The 13,206-nt window shown below is 36.2% G+C and overlaps 1 protein-coding gene across 1 annotated transcript in view; it reads left to right on the top strand.

Annotated features, from left to right (window-relative positions):
- Positions 1 to 13,206, top strand: part of LOC148947001 (uncharacterized) — a gene marked incomplete at its 5' end in the record, with an annotated part of 46,235 nt that overhangs the window by 6,302 nt on the left and 26,727 nt on the right. The gene's annotated exons all lie outside the window — the stretch shown is intronic.

Below are 13,206 nucleotides of genomic sequence, written 5' to 3'. Positions count from 1 at the left end.
GGCAACTAGGCCCCCTCCCACGCTCATTTTTTTCTCAAAGTCTCCCAATTAAAATTTTGAGATAGCCATTTTGTCCAGCATAGTCGAAAATCTAGTAAATATGTCTTTTAAGATGACTTAATCCCCCACAGTTCCCAGGGGAAGGGCTGCAAGTTATGAACTTTGCCCATTGCTTACATATTGTATTGGTTATTGGGAAGTATACAGACATTTTCAGGAAGAATTTTTTCTGGTGGGGGGGGGGCTGGAGGAGGGGTTACTCGGGAGAATCTTTCTGTGGAGGATGTTTCTTTGGGGCAAGGGACATTTAGCATTATTTAAAAAACGATCAGAAATTAAATTAAAAAAAACCAGTTTTTTCAACTGAAAGTAAGAAGCAACATTAGAACTTAAAATGAACATAAATTATTAGGTATATGAGGGGGTTCTCCCCCAAGTCAATACCTCGCTCTTTATGCAACAGTTTTTTTTAGTGCTTTCAAAAGAGCTATCTATTCTAATTAAATGGCCTTTGTGATTCAGGGGTTTGTGAATTTGAAATTTTTTTTAACTTTTAACGTAAAGAGCGTGGTATTGACTAAGGGGAGAACCCCATCATATATGTAATAACATATATGTAATAAAAAAAAAAAACAAGCGATACGGCTCAATAGTAATCAAAACTTTTAAAAACGGAACTTTGATGTCAATAAATGTATCAAAAGAATGGGCTTATAATATTGATTCTAAATATATGAATTTTGTTAAGTTTAGCATTACTCATCAAAGGCTACGAACCTGAGAAAATTTACCTGATTTTTTAAAGAGGGGGGAAACATCCCCTAAAAAGTGAAAACATTTTAATGAAAATCACACCGTCAGATTCAGCGTATCAGACAACCCTATAACATAGGTTTCAAGCTCATATCTGCAAAAATCTGCAACTGTGTATTTTTTGCCAGAAGAAAAATATACGAATATAGAAGTTCGTTACGTAAGTTAACTTGTAAATTACATCAGAACCAAATTTAGAGACAGCCATTTAGCAAAAGAAAAGTAAATTTTTTATGCGAATTTTGTTTACTTATTCAATGCTGGCGAGCCAAAATAAAAGCTGCATTAACTAAAAAACAATCAGAAATTAAATAAAAAAAACAAGTTTTTTAAACTGAAAGTAAGGAGCGACATTAAAACTTAAAACGAACAGAAATTATTCTGTATATGAAAGGGTTGTGCCCTCCTCAACACCTCGCTCTTTACGCTAAAGTTTTTATTGTTTAAAAAAAGAGTTGTGAGAAAGTCAAACTTTAGCGTGAAGAGCGAGGCGTTGAGGAGGGCACAGCCCCTTTCATATACGGAATAATTTCTGTTCGTTTTAAGTTTTAATGTCGCTCCTTACTTTCAGTTTAAAAAACTTGTTTTTTTTATTTGATACCAACATGGATGCATTCAAGTTGCTGATGGATAGCAAGTGGTTAAATAAACTGTGGCATACTTCTTGGGACACCAAAAAAAAAGATAAAGATAAGAGAGACAAGGATGCTTTGGCTCTGTGGACTATATATCTAACAAAGATATCCCACTTTAAACTAGAGGAAATTGTAACCCCAAGTAATTTAAAGGAAGACATAATTATCAGGGGGGATAAGGTTGAGGAAAAGGGGTGAGGTTTTAATGAAACATATTTGCATTATCATAGATTAAGAGGGGTTTATTCTTATGTCTAAGTTTACAGCATCATCTAAAATATAATTGAGGATACTTATAGGGTTGCTTACTTAATTTCGTTAGCAGGTTTCAACAACTGTTAGGTCATCCACAAATATCCACAAATAATAAATATTTGTCGGAAAATTCCTTTGCAAGGCTATTTATCATAACAGAAAAGAGGAGGGGACTTAGGAGAGTACCTTAAGATACTTCATTGTGGACAGGGGGGCAGGGGACTGGAAAAATGATTCTGATATTTGACTACTTGTGATCTATTTGATAAAAAGGAGGCAACCAATTTAACCAGGAAAGAATCAATACTGAAATCAGTTACAAGTTCCTCAAATAAAATATTGTGGTTAACGGAAATTAATTTTAGCCAGCAATTAGGTTTTTCAAGAATGTTCCCAATTGGGTTGATAAGAAAACCAAGGTAATGAGAAGTAGAAGTGGATTTGAGGTTCCTGAATTGTCTTAGTTCAGTGGTAGGATTTGTTCTTCTAGCCAATCTGCAAGGAATCCTTTGTCTAGTTTAAAGAACACAGGAGTGAGTGAAATAGGACAAATACCTTCAAAACCAGGTTTTCTGTCTTTCTTTTTTTAAGAGGGCTATGAAATCCTGTCTCAAAATTTGTGGATATTGGCCAGACTCAGTAATCTCATTGAAAAGAACAGACAATGGCTTTGAATGCCTTTGAAAGGAAGTCACTGAAAGCATTAATGAAAGGAAACGGGATATCTAAAGGGCAGACGCTTGTTTTTTATAGTTTCCCAATTCTTCTTTTGATCTCACAGAGAGATGGACGGGAATGCAGGTGGAAGATCATCAGTAGGTAGTTGACAAGACAATGCCAGAAGGCTCTGGAGGATGGAAGCAAGGAAATTGTTAAGATGTAACTTCTGGGGGTTCAGCTAGGTTGAAATCAAGCTGCTCTAGACTCCTGCCACACACCTTTTTTTTACCTTGGTATATTAATTTTTTTGTTTATTGGTAAACAATTCTTCAGCCTTATTCTTGTAGTAGGATCAGTCAGATTTGTGTATTTCCTTTTTAATTGCTTTTCTTAATTTATTAGCTTCATTCAACTTACCATTTCTGAAAATATAAATTTTTTTCGAATTAGCGCTTTTATGGGTTGATTAATAATGACTTGTCACTGGAACACTTCTTAAATCTTTTTTCTGGGTAGTTGCAGATAACACATCCAACTACCATTACTAACTTAACAGACACAGGGTTCTCTCCAATTGCTAGCCAGTGTGATTTAAGGTAATTTAAGACCCTATATTGAAGAACAAGCAATAGCCTACTTTCCAAGACTAACTTTAAAAACTTTTCCACAAAATAAGTTTTTCAAAGAAAAGTAAAATTGCCACATTAAACCAAAATAAAGTGACCAGAAATAAAGTCAAAAAATTTTCCAAGCATAAGACTACTGCAAATCACAATCAATATATAAATGAAATCCAAAACAAACAGAAATCATAGGCAGCATGAGTCATGCTGCCTAAGTAAAGAACAATGTTGGCAAAATGTATTTTTTTTTTCCATACCAGGGCACTTTGTATCAAAGGAGTTGTCATAGAAACTTCGAAAAGGACTCGTTCGATTGGAAATGGGAATGGTTAGTGCCCTTTTTAATAGTCAAAAGTGATTGGAATCCAACTAATACCCCTTCCACGCCCAACATTTCCCTAAACACATCCAATCAAAATTTTGAGATAGCCATTTTATTCAGCATAGTTGATTTCCAGATAGAAATTACGTTGAGACTTCAGCAGGGTTGTGTTCTGTCCCCCTTTATATGGATTGTTTTGATGGATTTTGTGTCAAGGAGCGCAGGGAAGGCAATGAGAGACCACGGAACCAAATGGGGAGGAAAAAGTGTCCTGGACTTAGATTATGCTGATGATTTAAGCATCCTAGATGAAAGTGTGAGCAAAATGAATGAACTTTTAGAGGTTTTGCGAGTTCAGGGTGCTAGAATAGGTTTGAAAATTAATGTTAAGAAGACTAAGTCACTAAGGCTAGGAATAAGTGAAGATGAAAAGATGACGTTAGGTAATGAAAAGATAGATCAAGTGGGCAGCTTCACTTACCTTGGTAGTATTATTAATAAAATGGTGGGAGCCATGAAGATGTCAAAAGTAAAATAGCCAAGGCTCAGGGTGTTTTTTCACAATTAAAAAAAGTTTAGAAGAATAGGAAGATAAGTCTTCAAATCAAGATTAGAGTATTAGAAGCTAAAGTGGTGACAGTAGTCCAATATGGCTCTGAAGCATGGGCGTTTCGAAAAGCGGGTGAAGATTTTCTTGATGTCTTCCAGAGAAATTGCTTAAGGATTGTTCTGGATACCCGGCTGACTGACCGTATTTCAAACAATAGGCTGTACAAAAAATGTGGTTCAATACTGCTCTCTAGGGCTATAATGAAAGGAAGATTGAAATGGCTAGGGCACTTTGTGTGGATGAAGGATGAAAGATTGCCAAAGATCGTTCTTTTTGGTCAACTGTCTAGGGCAAAAAGAAAACAGGTCGTCCTTGTCTGGGGTGGGAGGACATCATAAAGAACGATTTAAAGGAAATGGGAACTTCGTAGGAGGGTGTAAAAGGGAGTCTTTGAATCGGTTGGGATGGAGGAGGAGCGTGCATAGCTGTGTTGGCCTCAGGCGGCTTGGTGCTGTGGTGAGTTGTTAGTAGTAGTAGTAGTAGTAGAAACTTAAGAAAAGGCTCATTCGATTGGAAATTCAAAGGTGGCTAGGTGTTAATAGTCAAAAGTCATTGAGGGCAACTAACCCCCCTCTCAAGCCCATCTTTTCCCCAAACACATCCAATCAAAATTTTTAGATAGCCATTTTGTTCACATAGTTAAAAGTTCTGGAAACTAGGTCTGTGAGGGGCATATAAGGTTTTTATAGAAAGTGTTGTCGTAGAAACATCAAAAAGGGCTCATTCGATTGGAAATTGAAATGGCTAGTGCCCTTTTTAATAGTCAAAAGTGATTGGAGGACAACTAACACCCCTTCCACGCCCACCATTTCCCCAAACACCCCCAGTCATAATTTGGAGATAGCCAGTTTGTTCGACACAGTTGCAACTTTCGGAAATTATATATTTGAGCCGGGTACTCCCCCCCCCCACATTCTTCAGGGCAAGGGTTGTAAGTTATGCCCTGGTGGAATATACAGATTTTATAGAAAGGATTATCATAAAAATACATCCGTAGTTGTGTTGGCTTGGGGTGGGATGGTGGTGGGGTGCATATGGATTTTATAGAAGTTATTGTTGTAAAAAAACATGCATAGTTGTGTTGGCCTCAGGTGAGATGGTGGTGCAGTCAGTTGTTAGTAATTAGTAATAGTAGTAATAATTCACTTGTAATTCCCCTGCCCCTCCCAATTCATTAAACTTAAAATCAGTCTTAAACTTAAGTTTTTACTTTATTAGATTCAAATAACTTCTTTAAATTGTATTTCAAGAGTTGCTTCTAGTTTTATTTCATCCCAGCCCCCTCTCCCTCCCTGTGTCTTAATATAACCATGAGCTATAGCAAATGCTTGCTCATTTTGATAATTTGCACCATGTTCTATGCTCTTTTTTTATAATAAAGAGTTTTTTCTTCATTTCAAGAACAGAAGATCAACATTTTTTGTGCATATTCTAGGGCTATATACAAGTATTGGGAGGATGTTTGGCTGGCGCATAGTTAAACTAAAAGCAACTATGAAAATCCATTCAATAGAAATTTCCTGGGATGTATTCAAACTGGAAGCAACTCTGAAAATCTGATTAATAGAAGTTTTCTAAACCAGATGAAATATGAATTTTGTTGTTATAGTGATTAGACATGAAAGGGCCTTATGTAAGGTGGTTAGCCATTTTTTCAAATCACTAATGAATAGTTCAATTTTGTATTTATTTGTTTCAGTTTTTTTCTTTTTTGATTGCTGACATGTGACAAGCAGTTGATCTCTAATTTTTGGCAGCCAAAAATTGTGTAGTAGCACTGCTTATAGTTGAAGAAAATTTTCACATTTCAATCTGGTAGTACTTACAAAAAATATAGTAATGTCCTAGGAATTTCCAAATTAAAAAAGAAAAAAGAAAAAAGAGTAATCTTGAATATTATTGTTCTCGGGTATGAATAAACCTAAGATGATACCAGGGGGCTAAATGTGATGTAGAATGTATTTATTAAAACAGTCTAGACAAGAAGATAATTTAAAATAATGTTGATTTTGCTATAGCCTTATTTTTTGGCAAATGCAGAATTTTTACAAGACAACACTGACAAAGATTTTGCACCAATATAGCTTACTATGGGCCTGATGACCTTATGTAGCCTATAGGTGCTTGGTCAAGAGACATGCTGACATTTGCCCCCTTCCCCTAAAATACCAACATTATTAAAAAGACATAACAGTGTTTTATGTATGGAAATTACGATATTTTTGCCAAGAGTTTTTTTTTTTTATCCGGATCATCACGCCTTTCCTCACCCTATCCCTGAAACTTTTCAGGGTACCCATTCCTTGGAATGTTTATAAGTTTAGTTTTTAAATCATTTAAAAGTTATGTTGGCCGTTAAGTAGATTAGTGAAAAGCTTGAAATGAAAGTGGTTAAAAAATGTATGTAATTCCTGAGTTACATTTAAAAATAGGCTGAATGGAGGGAAATCAGGAGACCCAACTGTCTCCTGATTTTCTACTTTCTTACTTTTTTTTGCTAAAAAATCACAGCATTTAGGATATAGAATGTGTGCCAAGACTATTGTGTTTACTTAAAACCTGTAAAATGTTTATTCCCATTTTCTTGCTTAAACGTTTTTCCTTTCAACAATATAAGCATAAAATTTATTAGAACACGAATACCAATCAAAATAACTTTTTAAAGATAAAAAGATAAAAACACACTTTACTAATAGCCTATTTGTTGTGTATAACTTTTAACACTTGATTAAGAGTAAAAAGTTACATGAGAAGTCCTCTTTAACTCAAAACAGAGAAAAGGAGCAGATACACTGCTATGTGATTGGCCAGCCAAATTGATAAGGAAAATAAGCACAAAAACAATACAAACCCACAAAATCAGCAAACTTTTACAATCAACCTAAGGCTATGCCTAGCCTTAATAGTGGGGTGGAGGCAATTGTGACAGCAGTGGTTTTCATTATTTAGAAGAACATTGAATGAAGGATCTAATGAAGTATTTATTCTTTCAATACTACTACTACTGCTAGCAACTCACCGCAGCACCAAGCCGCCTGAGGTCAACACAGCTACGGACACTCCTCCTCCATCCAAATCTATTTAAAGCCTCCCTTTTTACACATGTCCACGAAGTTCCCATTTCCTTTAAATCTTTCTTTATGATGTCCTCCCACCCCAGACGAGGACGCCCTGCTTTCCGTTAGCCCTAGACGGTTGGCCGAAAAGAACAATCTTTGGCAATCTGTCATGCTTCATCCACACAACGTGCTCTACCCATCTCAACCTTTCTTTCATTATAGCCCAAGAGAGCGGTAATGAACCACATTTTTCGTATAACCTATTGTTTGAAATACGGTCAGTCAGCCGAGTACTCTGAACAATCCTTAAGCAATTTTCCTGGAAAACATCTAGCAAATCTTCATCCGCTTTTCTGAGCGCCCATGCTTCTGAGCCATATCTGACCACTGTAGCATCTAATATTTCAATCTTGGTTTGCAGACCTATCTTCCTATTCTTCCAAACTTTTTTTAACTGTGAAAAATACACCCTGAGCCTCGGCTATTTTACTTTTAACATCTTCACTGCTCCCACCATCTTTACTAATAATACTACCAAGGTAAGTGAAGCTGCCCACCTGGTTTAATCTTTTCATTACCCAACATCACCTTTTCATCTTCACTTACTCTTAGCCTTAGTGACCTAGTCTTCTTAACATCAATTTTCAAACCTATTTTAGCACCCTAAACTCGCAAGACCTCTAAAACTTCATTCATTTTGCTCACACTTTCATCTAGGATGCTTAAATTATCAGCATAGTCTAAGTCCAGGAGACTTTTTCCTCCCCATTTGATTCCGTGGTTTCCCATTGCCTTTCCTGTGCTCCTTAAGACGAAGTCCATCAAAATATTCCATGTAAAGCGGGATAGAACACAACCCTGCTTAACTCCTGATTTAATACAAAAACAGCTGCTTGCCTCATTTCCTGCCTTAACCGCATTATTGTTGTTCTTGTACATATCACTAGTCAGTTTAATGTGTTTGTCTGGTATACCCACTGTGGGTATATCATACAATAATAATAACTTTGCTATAGCTCTTCTATCTACATGATTGAAATCTTACCCATAATCTATACAACTGAGGACCAAAAGTGTTTGACAACACAGGCACTTCTCAATTATTAGCCTAAGAGTGAAAATTTGGTCGACACATCTTCTACCTTTTCTAAAACTGCACTGCTCTTCTCTTTGTCTACGGCATCTCTCAGTCTAAAAAGTATCACATTACTAAGTAATTTACTACCTACAGAGACTAGACGAATGCCTTGATAATTACCACACTCACTTTTATCACCTTTCTAATAAAATGGCTTAATTAAGGTTTTCCTAAAATCGTTAGGTACTTCCCCTTTTTCAAAAATCATATTCATAATCTTCAGTAACTTATTTCTAACCTCAGAGCCACCGTATTTAATAAACTCATTTGCCACCCTATCAGCACCTGGAGCCTTATTATTTTTTAGTTCTTTTAGTACTGTCGCTAATTCCTCCTCACAGAACAAATCTTGCTTCACATCCAAGGTATCACAAACTTTTTCATTTTCCTCTATATCTCTTCCTTCAACTCTATCTCGGTTTAGCAAATTGTTAAAATGTTCTGCCCATCTTGCTTTAATTTTATCCTTATCACTAATTTTGGTCCCGTTCCAATCTTTAACTGGGGCAAGTCCAGATTAACTATTCACTCTCAATTTAATAACATGCCACTACAATATTTTACTATTATGCTGTCTAGCTGCATCTTCCAGATCCTCAGCAATTTCATCCATGGCCTCCATTTTATACCTCCTTAGTTCATATCTTTATACTTTCTTTACTTTCCTTATATTCCTTTTGTTTTGATATGATGTGTACCTCCGATTATTCTAGTACACGTCCCTTTTCCTTTCTAATAAACATAAATCTACTTCACTATTATTCTTAGCTTCAGTCCTAGCTTTCTTCCCTAAGACACCTTAAACTGGCTAAAACTCACATTAAGAGTTGGGTACTTGTTAATTAAACAAGACACACCCAAGAAGTGAAGTTAGGTTAATCCTAATGAAATATAACCTTCATAGTCTATAACCTTTACTTTATATAGTAGTATAATCTGGGTTATATATTTGCACTTTTGGAGGTGGGGGTGGGGGTATTGAACAACACCCCTAACTTAACCTCCCCCCCCCTAATGTGCAAATATATAGCCTAAATTATATAAGTTCAATGCATTCTATCCAGGGACGTACGCAGGAGGGGGGCCTCTGGCTCCCCCCCCCCCCCGAAATCTCACGATTTTTTTCATTTTCCCATAATTTTCTGATTTTTCTCACAGAATAGTGGGTTTGAAGGATTTGGCCCCCCCCCGAAACAAATTGGGCCCCCCCCCCGAAACAAATTCCTGCGTACGTGCCTGATTCTATCGCCCGTCACTTGTCTTTGTGGCTATCAAACCGGTTTTCTGAGATATAATCTAAGCATAATCCATAAATATAATATGCATAATTTACTCTATCTTACAATTTTATTTTTTAAAACAATAAAAACTTTAGCGTAAAGAGCGAGGCGCTGAGGAGTGGACAGCCCCTTTCATATACTGAATAATTTCTGTTCTTTTTAAGTTTTAATGACGCTCCTTACTTTCAGTTAAAAAAAATTTGTTTTTTAGTAATTTCTGAACGTTTTTGAATTAATGCAGCTTTAATTTTGGCTCACCCGTACATGAATAATTAAATCGAAATTCGCATAATAATTTTTCTTTTTTATTTGGCTAATTGGATTTCTCGAAATTTTGTTCTGACGTAACTTACGAATTAACTTACGTAACGAATTTCTATATTCGTATGTTTTTGTTACGTATATTGGGGGTTCGCTCCCTAGTCAATGCCTCGCTTTTTACGCTAAAGTTCGAATTTTGTTCGAATCACAAACCCCTGAATCACAAAGGCCGGTTAATTAGCATAGATAGCTCTTTTGAAAGTACTAAAAAAGCTTTAGCGTAAAGAGCGAGACATTGACTAGGGGGCGAACCCTCTTATATACGTAATAATTTCTGTTCGTTTTAAGTTTTAATGGTGCTCCTTACTTTCAGTTGAAAAAACTTTTATTAATATTTAATTTCTGATCGTTTTTTTAATTATGCAAGAAAATCTGGCGCCCCCTTCATAGAAATGTCCCTTCCCCCAAGGAAATATCCTCAACGGAAAGATCCTCCCCCGTAACCCCTACTCTGAACCCGACCCCCCATTAGAAAAAAATTCCTCCTGAAAACGCCTGTATACTTCCCAATAACCAATACTATATGTAAACAATGGGCAAAGCTTATAACTTGCAGCCCTTCCCCCGGGAATTGTGGGGGATTAAGTCATCCTCAAAGACATATTAATTAGGGTTTCGACTATGCTGAACAAAATGGCTATCTCAAAATTTTGATTGGGTGACTTTGGGAAAAAAATGAGCGTGAGAGGAGGCCAAGTTGCCCTCCAATTTTTTTGGTCACTTAAAAAGGGCACTAGCACTTTTAATCTCCGTTCGAATGAGCCCTCTCCCAATATTCTAGGACTACTGGATCGATACGATCACCCCTGGAAAAAATAAATAAACACGCATCTGTGATCTTTCTTCTGGCAAAAATAATACAAAATTCCTCGTTTTTGCAGACAGGAGCTTGAAACCTCTATAGCAGGGTCCTCTGATACGCTGAATCTGATGGTGTGATTTTCATTAAAGTTCTATGACTTTTAGGGGTTAATTCCCCCTTTTTTCGAAAATAAGGCAAATTTTCTCAGGCGCGTCACTTTTAATGGGTAAGTCTAAATTTAATAAAACTTATATTTTTGAAATCAGCCTAAAAATTGAATTCTTTCGATGTATCTATTGGTATTAAATTTCCGTTTTTTAGAGTTTCGGTTACTATTGAGCCGGGTTGCTCCTTACTTACAGTTCGTTACCACGAACTGTTTGATATAACCTTCATAGCCTATAACCTTTACTTTATATAATAGTATAATCTGGATTATATATTTGCACATTAGGTGGGGTGGGGGTATTGGACAGCACCCCTAACCCACCCCACCCCCCTAATGTGCAAATATATTGCCCAAATTATATAAGTCCAATGCATTCTATCGCCCGTCACTTGTCTTTGTGGCTATCAAACCGGTTTTCTGAGATATAATCTAAGCATAATCCTTGAGTGTGTTTCGTTTAATTAACACGTACCAAGAGTTGTCCTTATCTAACCACAATCGGAAGCTAACCCGAACATTAAACAAAAAGTACCTCAGAACATTATACAAAAATTATAAGAAATTACGGAATAGTTGTGCATGCATGGCTTCAACATTATTAAGTTAACTGTTCAGCTAGAAAAGAAGGTCATAAAACATCTTGTAATATAGGTAACATATGAAGCCTCTGCAGATTTCTCTATTTGGCCAGAGGATTCGAATATTTGCCGTAGGGTTCTCAGACTTATTTAATAAGGAAATGTAAATTTGTTTAGTTAATGCCTGTTTTGGAGGTGTTTATCCTTTTGTCGTGAAATTATACAGATTTTGTATGCTTATGAATTGATAGGTAATTTCAGCCTTAATAAATTTATTTAATTGGAGTAAGCACCAAAAGTTGAGCCCTGTTGATGTAGAAAATTGCCTATATTGCTTTTAAACTTGTATTTTTTAGTGTTTTTGCCCGTCATGGACTAGCATGACGTCATGGAAAAATGGGGTAGCAAGGTAGCAATGCTACTTGGCAATTTTCAAATTTATTGGCAGATTTTGTTTGAAATTTCTATTTTTATGTATGAAAATACTTTTTGCTCAAAGAAAAGCTGTCAAAACACCAGTTTTGCTGCTAAAATGTCAGCAATTTTTGGAATTCTATCGAATTCTGCTACTGGCAGCGTTGGAACTTTGTTCATACCTAGTTTTTGCTATTACTGACGAGAGTGGTTCTTTATGTTCATACCTGGTTTTTGCTATTACTGACGAGAGTGGTTCTTTACTTAATACTTGTTACCATGAAAATGATCAAACTAAAAAAAAAGATTCCCTTTTGCTTGTATTAAATAAAAAAAACAGGTTTTTTCAACTGAGAGTAAGGAGCAACATTAAAACTTAAAATGAACAGAAATTATTACGTATATGAGGGGGTTGCTCTTCGTCAACACCTGGCTCTTTAGGCTACGCTAAAGTTTTTGAGTACTTTTAAAAAAAGCTTCTTATTGTTCAAATTAAAAGAACATAGTATTTCAGGAGTCATTCTTAAAGAATTAGGACAGAATTCAAACTTTAGCGTAAAGAGCGAGGTGTTGAGGAGGAGAAACCCCCCTCATATACGTAATAATTTCTGTCTGTTTTAAGCTTTAATGTTGCCCCTTACTTACAGTTGAAGAGGCGTTTTTTTTTGAATTTAATTTCTTATCGCTTTTTTAAAAATGCCAGGAAATCTGGCTACACCTCCATGAAAAAATCCTTCCTCCTGACTGATTTATTATCTAGACCACTGGTTCTCAAATTGTGAATTTTTTTAGGGGTTTCACGGCCAGCCAACAAAAAAAAATAAGACAACCCTTTAACTCTAGGACTGGTAATTTCATTTATATTTTAGCTATACTTTACTTACTAGGCCTATCGGTAACGGAGAAGAGGTACCTAAATTTTTTTGTGGGTAAAAAAAGTTACAGTGTCAAAATAAGTTTGAGAACCACTTCTCTAGACAATTCAATCCTGGTGAAAATTTACCCTGGACAACTACCCTTAACATCTCCGCACGTAAAATTGAAGCGACAAAGAGAAAGCAAGACATAAGAAGAATCTCGTATAGGAATTCCGGAAAATTCCACCAATGTAAAATATCCCTGAAAAATTCACCCCCCCCCCCCCAAAAAAAAAAAAACTTCCCTCCCGACGACAAATAGTCCCCGTGCAAAATCCCACCTGTAGAAAATTCGCACCCCAAACCCGAAAGATGTATGCATACTTCCCAACAGCAAATACTACACGTAAACAATAGGCAAATTTTGTAACTTAAATATCTTTCCACAGGGGCTTTGGAGGGTCATGAAATTTTTGAAGGTATATTTATTCGGCCTTTCAACTATGCTGAGAAAAATGGCTATCTACAAATTTTGGTTGGACGATTTTGAGATGAAAAGGGCTGTGGGAGGGGGCCTAGTTGCCGTCCAATTTTTTGGTTACTTGAAAGGGGCGCTAGAACTTTTAATGTCTGTTTGAATGAGCCATCTCCCGATATTCTAGGACCACTG

Source organism: Artemia sp. Qi Xiang Cuo, chromosome 11 (assembly GCF_049724085.1).
Source record: "Artemia sp. Qi Xiang Cuo chromosome 11, ASM4972408v1, whole genome shotgun sequence".
Lineage (NCBI taxonomy): Eukaryota > Metazoa > Arthropoda > Branchiopoda > Anostraca > Artemiidae > Artemia > Artemia sp. Qi Xiang Cuo.
Note: the sequence above shows the minus strand (reverse complement) of the source record. Positions and strands in the feature narration are given on the sequence as shown.